The sequence below is a fragment of the Panthera pardus genome, unplaced genomic scaffold (assembly GCF_024362965.1).
Source record: "Panthera pardus isolate Hobbes unplaced genomic scaffold, ASM2436296v1 HiC_scaffold_22, whole genome shotgun sequence".
Lineage (NCBI taxonomy): Eukaryota > Metazoa > Chordata > Mammalia > Carnivora > Felidae > Panthera > Panthera pardus.
Window position 1 is genome coordinate 23849 of NW_026526788.1, and position 11773 is coordinate 35621.

Below are 11773 nucleotides of genomic sequence, written 5' to 3' on the forward strand. Positions count from 1 at the left end.
ATGATTGCATGGAGACCGGCCCATGCATATTTTTGGGGGTGGTTTTGGCTTCTTGGCTACTTTTCTAGAGCAGTTTTCGCAAACGGGAGAGGATCCTCCAGAGATTTCACACACATTCCTGCTCTTACTGAGGCACAGCCTCTCCCCTGAGCAGGTATCCGCAACCCCCGCCAGGGCGATGCCTTTGTCACAGCCCCAAACCTGTGCTGATGTGTGTCCGTCGCCCAAGGTCCGCAGCTGAGATCGGGTTCGCCTCTGACGTTGTACCCGAGTGCGTCCCGGCGGGTGCGTGATGAGGAGTCTCTGCCGGTGCAGCGTCCCACCGGGGAGTGTTTCCGCCCTGACGCAGTAGTTTCCGTTGGTGCTGGCGCCACAGCGCATTTGCCAGGCGGAGAGGTGGGCGGGAGGCCAGCGGGCTGTGGACGGCGGTAGGAGCCCGCATGCGCTGTGGAGGGCGAGGGAGGTGCCCTTCTGAGCATCCGGGTTCTCCCTTGCTAGAAGTCTTCCAGCTACGAGGATGTCGCCCTGGGGCCCCTGTTTCTCCGAAGACCTTCCCGTTCGAGGCAGGTGAGTTCTGGTGGACCCAGTGCCGCTCGGACTCCGCAGAGGCCACAGTGCCAGCCGTGAGAGGCCGGGTGGCTCGGGGCGCCCTGGTTCTGCTCACTTGGGGGACAGCATTTGGCCACCCTCGGGAGGAAGGCCGGCCTGTCCGTGTGGACGCCCGCAGGCTCCCGTGAGTCAGTCGTGGTGGCCGCTGTGTGGCGGCGGGGTGGTGTGGGGGGCGCCTCCCGTGGCAGTGCTGGCTTAACCGCTCGGCAGGCAGTAAGGGCCCTTCTCACTGCCCTTAGTGGCTTCTGGGAGGTTCTCCGGGTGCCCGCCTCAGCCGCGGCTGTCGTGTGAGGAGTGTGCCGCCCGCCCTCGCAGAGGCTGTCGGAGACCTTCCCGCCTTGTCCGTCCCCTGACCCCGCACAGGCTGCACACGTTCTGTCTCCCGAGGCGGCTGCCACGATCAAAGGCCACCTTAGGCCCTTGCGTCCTGTGGGCCAGGCCCTAGAGAGTCTGGTGAGCTGGGGAAACCCTATAGAAATTGGGAAGTTGACGAGAGGAAGGGGAGAGTGTCCTTTGTTCCCTGGGTCAGTGTTTCTCAGACTCGGTGGTGTCGGGACACTTGGACATCAGGGGATTATTGAGGGCCCCAGAGAGCCTTCGTGTGTGGGGGTTGTGTCTCTGGATCTCTACTGTGGTGAGGTTAAACCGAGAATTGAAGCGGGCGCCTGGGTGGCTCTCTGTGTTCAGGGTCCTACTCTGGCTCAGGTGGTGATCTCACAGTTGATGGTTGAGAGCCCCATGTAGGGCGTTGTGCTGCCAGCTGCCAGCCTGGACTTGTCTCAGATTCTCTGTGTCCCTCTCCCTCTGCCCCTCCCCTTCACGTGCCCTGCATCTGTCTCTCAAAAACAAACATTAAGGAAACCAAACCAAATCCGAGCATCTCAGATGTGATGAATTCACTTAAAGACAATAAATTAGTACAAATTAACGTAGTCATAGCTTTCATGGAAAAAATAGGTACAATTTCAGAACAACACTGTGTAGAAGCGTGGCATTGGCATTGGCATTGGCTTTGGCATTGGCTTAGTGCAAGGTTTTTATTCTTCCAGCTGCTTCTGCATTCAATGTCTTGTGGCCAATGATGTTTAGGAAGGCGATGTGGACTCCCCCAGAGGAACAGCTGGAGGCGAGTAGGGTGTGGCGGTAGCTCCTGGGGTGTCTGGATGCCACTTCCTGACTCCGCACTCAGGTGGGTGGGGCTTCCTTCCTTCTCTTGGGGGTTAGCTGCCCGCACAGAGCGGCCTAGTTGTGTGGCACGCGGTGGACGTTTGGAACATCCTAGGCCACTACTTTCAGCTGATCTTCCATATTTTTCACTCAGCGAACACATTCTTGGAACCACCACCTGGATGAAGAAATGGAACCTTACCGTGCTTCCTACCTCCTACTGACTCCCACCAAACGTCCCCCAAAGGTAACCACGGTCTTGACTTTCACCGGCGATTGCTTTGGCCTGTTCTTCGCTTCATGTTAAGCCAACCCTTGAGCGCTGTGTGTGTGCAATGCACCTGCTTTCCTTGTGTGGCTGTGCTGGTCCTCCCCTGCTGTCGAAGGCCCAGTGTGTGAGCACAGCACGGTTTATTGTTTCTGCTGTGGCTGCTCCGGTTTGTGCAGAGGCTGCCTGCAGATCCACATGCATCGTATTGGGTTGCCTTGGAGGAGCAGGGCGTGAGTGGTGGCACGTGTCTGTTCCCCACGAGCAACAGCGTGCGGGAGCTCAGGGCTGGCCGATGCCTGGTATTGCCTCTTCTCATGTGTTAGCTGGTTGCTGGGGCTCAGGTGCTGGGAGGTATGGTGTATTCGTGGGACCCGCCCCTGTGTGTGTCTTGGCCACTTACATGTTTCTTGTGAGAAATAATTGCCTTTTGGAAGCCACTTTGTGATTAGGTTGTGTGTTTTGTTTTCTGTTGATTTGAATGAGTTCTTTCTATGTGTGTGGAATACATCTGTGAATGGCAGAGCTTTTCACATTCTTGTGTATGTCTGCCTTACATTCTCTGTGTTGCCTTGTGGTAAGTTTCTTTGGATTCTATCCAATAGTATAACCATTTGTATGTTTCTTGCCTTGGATTGGCTAGGGCCTCCAGTACTGTGTTGAAGGGAAGTGGTGAGAGTAGGTGTCCTTGTCTCCTTCCAGATACGAGAGAGAAGGGTTTCATAATTTTTTGTATACTTAATATTTTTTAAAGTTTCTTTCTTTCTTTATTGATTTAGGGAGCATGCATGGGAAGGGGAGTGCGAGGGGGGAAAGCGAGTGGATCCCAAGCAGACTCCGCACTGTCAGCATAGAGTCTGATGCCAGGGTTGAAGTCATGAACCGTGAGATCATGGCCTGAGCTGAAATCAAGAGTCAGACGCTTCACCGACTAGAAGCCACTCAGGTGCCCCAAAGAGTTCAGTATTTTAGCAGTACATATGACACTTGCCGTGGCGTTACTCGTAGATAGTTGTATCAAAACATGAAAATTCACCTCTATTTTTAGTTTGCTCTGATGTTTTAACAATCATCAAAGAAATAATAATACTAAATTTTCTGAAATGTGTTTTGTGCATCTTTGGGGAGAAGTGATTTGTGTAATGTTGTGGTTTAACTTAAAACAACTTTTGCCTTCTAGATTAATCCAAACCTGATGTCTATGCATTCTCTTTGCACTGGATTCCATTTGTAAATAGTGTGCTTTAGATTCTTGCATGTGTATTCAAGAGAGACGTGGGTGTTCCCTTGCACCCTCTTGTGCTGTCCTTGCTGGGGTTTGGGTTTAAGGTCGTGCTGGCCTCCTAAAACAACGTAGGAAGAAGCACTCCTTGTGCTTTCCCAGAAGAGTTTTTGTGTGTGTTCTTTACTTTGGGGAAGAAGTGCTAGGCCAACAGCTGGTGTAGGGTTTTCCTTGTGAGAAGGGTTTTCATTGCAGATTCCTTTCTTAAGTGGAAATAGGATTTTTCTGATTTCCCATATCTTCTTTTGTCTATTTAGAAAAGTCATTTTGTTTTCTAGGACTTTGCTCAGACCTCCCAAACTTTCCAAGGAATAAGTGTCAACTGGTTTCTAATATCCCTCCAATCTGCAGCATCTGGTGTGATATTTGCTTTAGAATTTCTTGATATTGGTACTTTGTGCTTTGTTTCTTTTTCATAGAACCTACTTGGGCTTTTTTTTTTTATTTCTATCATTTACTATTTGTTTCCTGCAGCACTGATTTCTGCCCTTTTGTTTTCCATCTACTTGGTGATTGTTTGCTGTCCCATCTTGTAGTTCTTGAACTAAATCCTTCATTTGATTTTTAGCCTTTGTTCTTTTCCAGTATGTGTATTGTATTTATTTGCTTATTAGTGTGTTGATTCACTTTAGAATGAGAGCATGAGCAGGGCAGAGGGGCAGAGGGAGAGAGAGAGAGACAGACAGAGAGAGAGAGAATCTCAAGCAGGTTCCCACTCAGTGTGGAGCCTGGCTGCGGATCGATCTTGTGGCCGTGGGATCATACCCTGAGCCAAAATCAAGACTTGGTCACCGAGCAACTGAGCTATCCCTATGATGTATGTATTCTAAAGGTATGAGTCTCCCTTTAAGCACACATTTACTGATCTTGCAAGTTTTTTTTTTATTTTTTTTTAACGTTTATTTATTTTTGAGACAGAGACAGAGCATGAACGGGGGAGGGGCAGAGAGTGAGGGAGACACAGAATCAGAAGCAGACTCCAGGCTCTGAGCCATCAGCCCAGAGCCTGACGCAGGGCTCGAACTCACGGACCACGAGATCGTGACTTGAGCTGAAGTCAGACGCTTAACTGACTGAGCCACCCAGGCGCCCCGATCTTGCAAGTTTTGATAAGCCAAATGTTTATGATCTTTTATGTGAAACTATTTTCTAACTTTCATTGTGGTATGTTTTTCTTATTTCATCACAATTTTTAGGAGCATAACACATCTTGATGTTCGGGGGATTTTCTCGTTCTCTTTGTGCTGATTTCTAGCTTAATTCCATGAAGGTATCTGTCTCAGTGTTTTTGGGTGATTGTAACAAAATTCCATCGACTGGCTGCCTAATAAGCACAGAAGCTTCTTTTATAGTTGAGGAGACTGGGAAGTTCTCAAGATCAAGCCATCTGCAGATTCAGGGTCAGGTGAGAGTCAGCTTCTTGGTTCATCGACAGCCTGCTTCTCCCTGTCCTCATGTGGTGGCAGGGGTGACGGTGCTCTCTCAGCCGCCCATGACTGGTCATCACCGGAAGTCTCCCTGTCTTCATCCCATCACTGTGGGCGTGATGAATTGTTGGGGGAAATGAACTGTGAATCTAATGCAATCCGTCAATATGCCCTGCAGTATTTCAGTCCTCTGAGATGAGCTGACTTTCCTAATGGCCTGGCATATATTCGTTTTCATGAACTGTTCCTTGGGCACGTGAAAATAATGTGTACTGGGGGGAATGCAGTATTCTCTATTTATATGTTAGATGAAGTTTGTTAATGACAGAATTCAGATTTTACTAACCACTTTAAACCAAGTAAGGAATAGGTGAGAATGAGTTTAATAATATAACTAACAGGCATATCCAAAATATCATTTCAGTGTATAGCCAGCTTGAGAAAAACTAATGAATGATTTTGCATTCTCTTTTATCACGTTGTCTTTAAAATGTGGTGTGCATTTTATACTTTCCACACGTCGCACTTTGAGGAGCCGCGTTTCAAGTACTTGCAATAAAGCACGTGACCGCATATTGGACAGCCCCGTCCCAGTGCCTTGATTTTTCTGTAGTCGTCAGTACTGTCAGATACTGAGAGGTATATCTTCAAGTCTCCCATAATGCTTATGGATGTGGCTCTTTTTCCTTTTCTATGTTTGTCAATTTTTCTGTATTTCGAGATTGCGTTATTAGGTATATGCAAGTTTAGAAGTCTTGTTCTCTTGGTAGATTGAACTTCCATCGCGAAATGTTCCTCTTTGTCTCTAGTAGAGCTTTTTGCTATACAGGTTACTTTATTGGAGGGTCCTGGTGGCCACATCAGTTTTCTGTTCGGTAGGGTTTGCCTGGGGATCTTTTACTTCCACCTGTCTGTGATCTTACGTTTTAAGGTGTACCTTTGTGACCAGAGTAGGCTTAGTTTCCTTCTAACGAATTTGAGAGTCAACCTTTTGCTTGCAGTATTTGTGCACATGTAATGACTGATATGTTAGTTTACACGTACCGTATTATTAGTTTCTTCTTTGTCCCAGCTGTTCTGTGTTCTTTTGGTCTCTAGCCTTCCTTTAGAAGTAGGAGGGAGTTTTTAACTGTACACTGATCTGTTAGGTAATTGGAATATATCTATTTCTAGAGGCAAGTGCATTTTAAACTGACCCCTGCCTGATTCAGGACTTGTACTGCTTCCCTGACACTGCTCTCTCCTTTTATCTTTTCTTTGTTTTAAGATTTATTTGTTTTTTGAGGGAGACATAATACAATCGGGTGAGGGGCAGAGAAGAAATGGAGACACAGAATCTGATGCAGGCACCGGGCTCTCAGCCATCAGCACAGACTCTGACGCAGGGCTCCAACTCACAAAACGTGAGATCTTGACCTGAGCCAATGTCGGACACTCAACTCACTGAGCTACCCAGGCGCCCCTGCTCTTTCCTTTGACACTTGAACCACACTGAAATCCTCTTCACCTTTTGTTGGCTAATATTTTTACGTTTTAGATGGATTTTGGCGTTGTTTTCATTGTTTCGTGCACTTAATGCTTGTTAAAGTTTGTTCTCATAGTTACCCTTTCTGTTGTGACGTTGTTCTGTGAGCCTTGTTTTTTCATATTTCTGTCAGAGACTACGTTTCTTTTCTGCAACGAGCTGCTTTAATATTGCTTTTAGTTCCTGTCTGTACTTGATGTGTAGTCATGGTTTTTGTGTGTGTGTATTTTGTGGTTGTTTGTTGTTTCTGTTTTTGTTTTTGCTTCTGTTTTGCCTGAAAATCATCTTTATTTTGCCTTCACTTTGAAGACTGTTTCTCTTAGGTAAAGACTTCCAGGTTGGTGGCTATTTTAGTTCACCTTTCATACATGCCAATCCATCATCTGGCTTCATTTGCTTTTCTTGAAGAGTCAGCTGGTAGTGTTGTTGTTGTTGTCCCATGGAAGGCGGTCTCTTAGTCCTCTGATGACTGTTAACATCTTTTTGCCTGAGGTGTTCCTTGTGGAGTCACTGTCATGGTTCTTTTATCAGTTTTGGAATAGTTTTGATTCTTATCTTTGTAGGGATGTGTTAATATCCATTCTGTGTTTCCTCTACTTTGAGGGTTCCCATTGGACCTCTCTACTATATCTTCTGTGTCTTTTGGGCTTCTGTATTTTCTTGACGTTTTCTCTGTGTATGGTCTAGATATATTTTTACCTACCTATCTTTCAATTCACTGAGGCTATTCACCTGTGTCTAGTCTGATGTGAAGCCCATAGACTGAGTTCTTAATGCTATTAACAAGATTTTTTGCACTTTTATTTATGTTGGAGAGCTAGACAGGTTGTGAGTAAGGGAAGAACAGGGAGAGAGGGAGACACAGATGCCGAAGCAGGCTCTCGGCTCTGCGCTGTCAGCACAGAGCCCAACACGGGGTTCAAACTCCCAAATCACGAGATCATGACCTGAGCTAAAGTCAGATGCTTAAGCAAATGAGCCACTCAGGCACCTGGAGACCCTAATTTTAGCGCTGATAATTTGCAGTTTGAGAGTCTGTTTTGAGTCTCTGAAAAGTTCCCATTTGTCAAGAATGGTTTTTGGACAGTTGACTTTTGCATCCAGTAATTCCAGTCTATGTGTCTCCTCTTGGTCTGTTTCTCTTCTTTCTTCTTTGGGTCGATATGATGCAAAACCTGTTTTTTTTTTATGTATATTTTTTTATTTTGAGGGAGAAAGAAAGTGAGAGCAGGGGTGGGGGTAGAGGATGGGGGAGAGAGAGACACTCTTGAGCAGACGCTCTTTTCTGTCAGTAGAGAGCCCAACACAGGGGTCAAACTCACAAACGTGAGCCGAAACCAAGTGTTGGTCACTTCAACGAGCAGACTGAGCTATCCAGGTGCCTCTCTTTTTTTGATTGCTTGTTTGTTTCTTTCCTTTTCTTATTAAAAGAATTTTTTTTGTTAATATTATTTACTTTTGAAAGAGAGAGGGGTAGAGACAATTCTTGAGCAGGGGAGGGGGAGACAAAGTGGGAGACACAGAATCCAAAGCAGGCTCCAGGCTCTTCACTGTCAGCACAGAGCCTGACACCGGACTCAAACCATAAACCATGAGATCATGACCTGAACCAAATTGGGATGCTTACCCGACTGAGTCACCTAGACATCCCTTTTCTTTTCTTTTCTTTTCTTTTCTTTTCTTTTCTTTTCTTTTCTTTTTCTTTTTCTTTTCTTTTCTTCTTTTCTTTTGTTTTTCTTTTCTTTTCTTCTGTTTCCTTTCATTTCCTTTTCTTTTCTCTACTCTTCTTTTCTTTCTTTTTCTTTTCTTTTCTTCTTTGTCTTTAATTTTGTGTTGGACATTATGTAGAAGCATAGAGGCTCTTTGTGTGGTTGTATTTCTTCAGCATTTCATCCCACACACCCCGAGTGCGGAGGTTATTGGGCTCAGTCAGGCGTGAGTGACCTGAGACTGGGGCTCAGTCTTTGTAAGGTGCAGTGTGAGCTGGGCTCACGCTGTCCCCCACCTCCGTGTAGTCCTCCAGTGTCTCCATCTTGATGCCGGGAGTATTTCCAAGGACCCCTCCTTGGGGCTATGTCCCAAAGCCCAGTTATTTTCTCCGTAACACAATGAGATTATTGAAGGGTCAGCCTCTCAGGCAGTGCTTGTTGAGTGCCGGGCTCATTTTCTGTGCCTCCCTGTGCTGTCCAGAGCTCGGTTAGCTGCAACTTTCTGCTTGCCTTTCTGTTAGGTTTCCTTTGCAGCTCATTGGTATATTGCCTCCAATCCCTGAGGAAATTCAGAATCCTCAAATTCCTTGAGGGAGAGAGAGGACTGTGAACATTAGAGTTGGCTCAGCGGGCTTCCCTTTTGTTGGGGTCTCAGTCCTTCCAGTTGTGACTGCCTCAGTGTCTCCTTGATGCCTTCAAATATGCTTAAAATTGAACTTGTTTTTCCTAGTTCATGATGGGTTGGCTAACAGACTACTCACACGTATAAGAGCAAGCCGGAAAAGACTGAGAAGTCATAGTGAACATTTTGGTCATCAGCATTTATAGGAGAAAACAAAACCCACTAGTCCTTGCCTACTACCCATCGTTCTTTTAAAATGACCATCCACTTCAAAATTACTTTGGCTATTCGGGGCCTTTTGTGGCTCCATATGAATTTTAGGATTGCTTGTTCTAGTTTTGAGAAGAATGCTGGTGCAATTTTGATTGGGATTGCATTGAATGTGTAGATAGCTTTGGGTAGTATTGACATTTTGACAATATTTATTCTTCCAATCCATGAGCAGGGAATGTCTTTCCATTTCTTTATATCTTCTTCAATTACCTGCATAAGCTTTCTATAGTTTTCAGCGTACAGATCTTTTACATCTTTGGTTAGATTTATTCCTAGGTATTTTATGCTTCTTGGTGCAATTGTGAATGGGATCAGTTTCTTCATTTGTCTTTCTGTTGCTTCATTGTTAGTGTATAAGAATGCAACTGATTTCTGCACATTGATTTTGTATCCTGCAACTTTGCTGAATTCATGTATCAGTTCTAGCAGACTTTTGGTGGAGTCTATCGGATTTTCCATGTATAATATCATGTCATCTGCAAAAAGCGAAAGCTTGACTTCATCTTTGCCAATTTTGATGCCTTTGATTTCCTTTTGTTGTCTGATTGCTGATGCTAGAACTTCCAGCACTATGTTAAACAAGAGGGGTGACAGCGGGCATCCCTGTCGTGTTCCTGATCTCAGGGAAAAAGCTCTCAGTTTTTCCCCTTTGAGGATGATGTTAGCTGTGGGCTTTTCATAAATGGCCTTTATGATCTTTAAGTATGTTCCTTCTATCCCGACTTTCTCAAGGGTTTTTATTAAGAAAGGGTGCTGGATTTTGTCAAAGGCCTTTTCTGCATCGATTGACAGAAGACCAAAGCAGGAGGCATCACAATCCCAGACTTTAGCCTCTAATACAAAGCTGTCATCATCAAGTCAGCATGGTATTGGCATAAAAACAGACACATAGACCAATGGAATAGAATAGAAACCCCAGAACTAGACCCACAAACGTATGGCCAACTCATCTTTGACAAAGCAGGAAAGAACATCCAATGGAAAAAAGACAGTCTCTTTAACAAATGGTGCTGGGAGAACTGGACAGCAACATGCAGAAGGTTGAAACTAGACCACTTTCTCACACCATTCACAAAAATAAACTCAAAATGGATAAAGGACCTGAATGTGAGACAGGAAACCATCAAAACCTTAGAGGAGAAAGCAGGAAAAGACCTCTCTGACCTCAGCCGTAGCAATCTCTTCCTCGACACATCCCCAAAGGCAAGGGAATTAAAAGCAAAAGTGAATTACTGGGACCTTATGAAGATAAAAAGCTTCTGCACAGCAAAGGAAACAACCAACAAAACTAAAAGGCAACCAACGGAATGGGAAAAGATATTTGCAAATGACACAACGGACAAAGGGCTAGTATCCAAAATCTATAAAGAGCTCATCAAACTCCACACCCGAAAAACAAATAACCCAGTGAAGAAATGGGCAGAAAACATGAATAGACACTTCTCTAAAGAAGACATCCGGATGGCCAACAGGCACATGAAAAGATGTTCAACGTCGCTCCTTATCAGGGAAATACAAATCAAAACCACACTCAGATATCACCTCACGCCAGTCAGAGTGGCCAAAATGAAGAAATCAGGAGACTATAGATGCTGGAGAGGATGTGGAGAAACGGGAACCCTCTTGCACTGTTGGTGGGAATGCAAATTGGTGCAGCCGCTCTGGAAAGCAGTGTGGAGGTTCCTCAGAAAATTAAAAATAGACCTACCCTATGACCCAGCAATAGCACTGCTAGGAATTTACCCAAGGGATACAGGAGTACTGATGCATAGGGGCACCTGTACCCCAATGTTTATAGCGGCACTCTCAACAATAGCCAAATTATGGAAAGAGCCTAAATGTCCATCAACTGATGAATGGATAAAGAAATTGTGGTTTATATACACAATGGAATACTACGTGGCAATGAGAAAAAATGAAATATGGCCTTTTGTAGCAACATGGATGGAACTGGAGAGTGTGATGCTAAGTGAAATAAGCCATACAGAGAAAGACAGATACCATATGGTTTCACTCTTATGTGGATCCTGAGAAACATAACAGAAACCCATGGGGGAGGGGAAGGAAAAAAAAAAAAAAAAAAAGAGGCTAGAGTGGGAGAGAGCCAAAGCATAAGAGACTGTTAAAAACTGAGAACAAACTGAGGGTTGATGGGGGGTGGGAGGGAGGGCAGGGTGGGTGATGGGTATTGAGGAGGGCACCTTTTGGGATGAGCACTGGGTGTTGTATGGAAACCAATTTGACAGTAAATTTCATATATTAAAAAATAAAAAAAAAATAAAGTATATACAGTATAAAGCATAAATAAATAAATAAATAAATAAATAAATAAATAAAATGACCATCCAGTTTGCCCACGCTCAGCCAGCGTCCATGGGGTGGTGATGGTGTCAGCATCCCAGCCCCACCCCCCTACACCACTGCCCTCCTCCCCTGTCAGGTGCCTGCCCAGGGCAGGCTTTGTGGTGACGGGCTGGCTGTGGCAGGGCAGGCAGAGGAAGTGGATGGCTTAATTGACACTTATTCTTTGAGTGTTTCATCAGTGTTCATTATTTTCTAATTTTCGTAATGTTTATTTACTTTTTAGAGAGACAGAGAGTGTGGCCAGGGGAGGGGCAGATGGAGGGACCCAGACTCTGAAGCAGGTTGGGGACGGGATGCACTTCAAGTGTACAGTGCAAACCCCACAACAAGGGTTTCTGTGCTGGTGCACCTGAACCATCTGCAGAGACACAAACACCCACCTTTGTGGCTCCCCTTTGTGACTCTGCACCATTGTGGTCGCCAGGCTCTGGCTTCTGTGCTCCTCGGAGATGGTGGTGGAGGCCCATCTGAAAAAGTGTCTGAAAGAGTGAAGGGGTTAAGAGGAAGTGTTGCTTACTTGCGCACGG

The 11773-nt window shown here is 45.4% G+C and overlaps 1 long non-coding RNA gene across 1 annotated transcript; it reads left to right on the forward strand.

The window, feature by feature from the left end:
* Positions 1 to 413: 413 nt before the first annotated feature.
* LOC109261400 (uncharacterized) lies at positions 414 to 2983 on the forward strand. The gene is made up of 3 exons (XR_008424992.1): positions 414 to 567; positions 1931 to 2023; positions 2824 to 2983. It is a non-coding gene; the product is annotated as an uncharacterized LOC109261400 (long non-coding RNA).
* The last annotated feature ends 8790 nt before the right edge of the window (positions 2984 to 11773 follow it).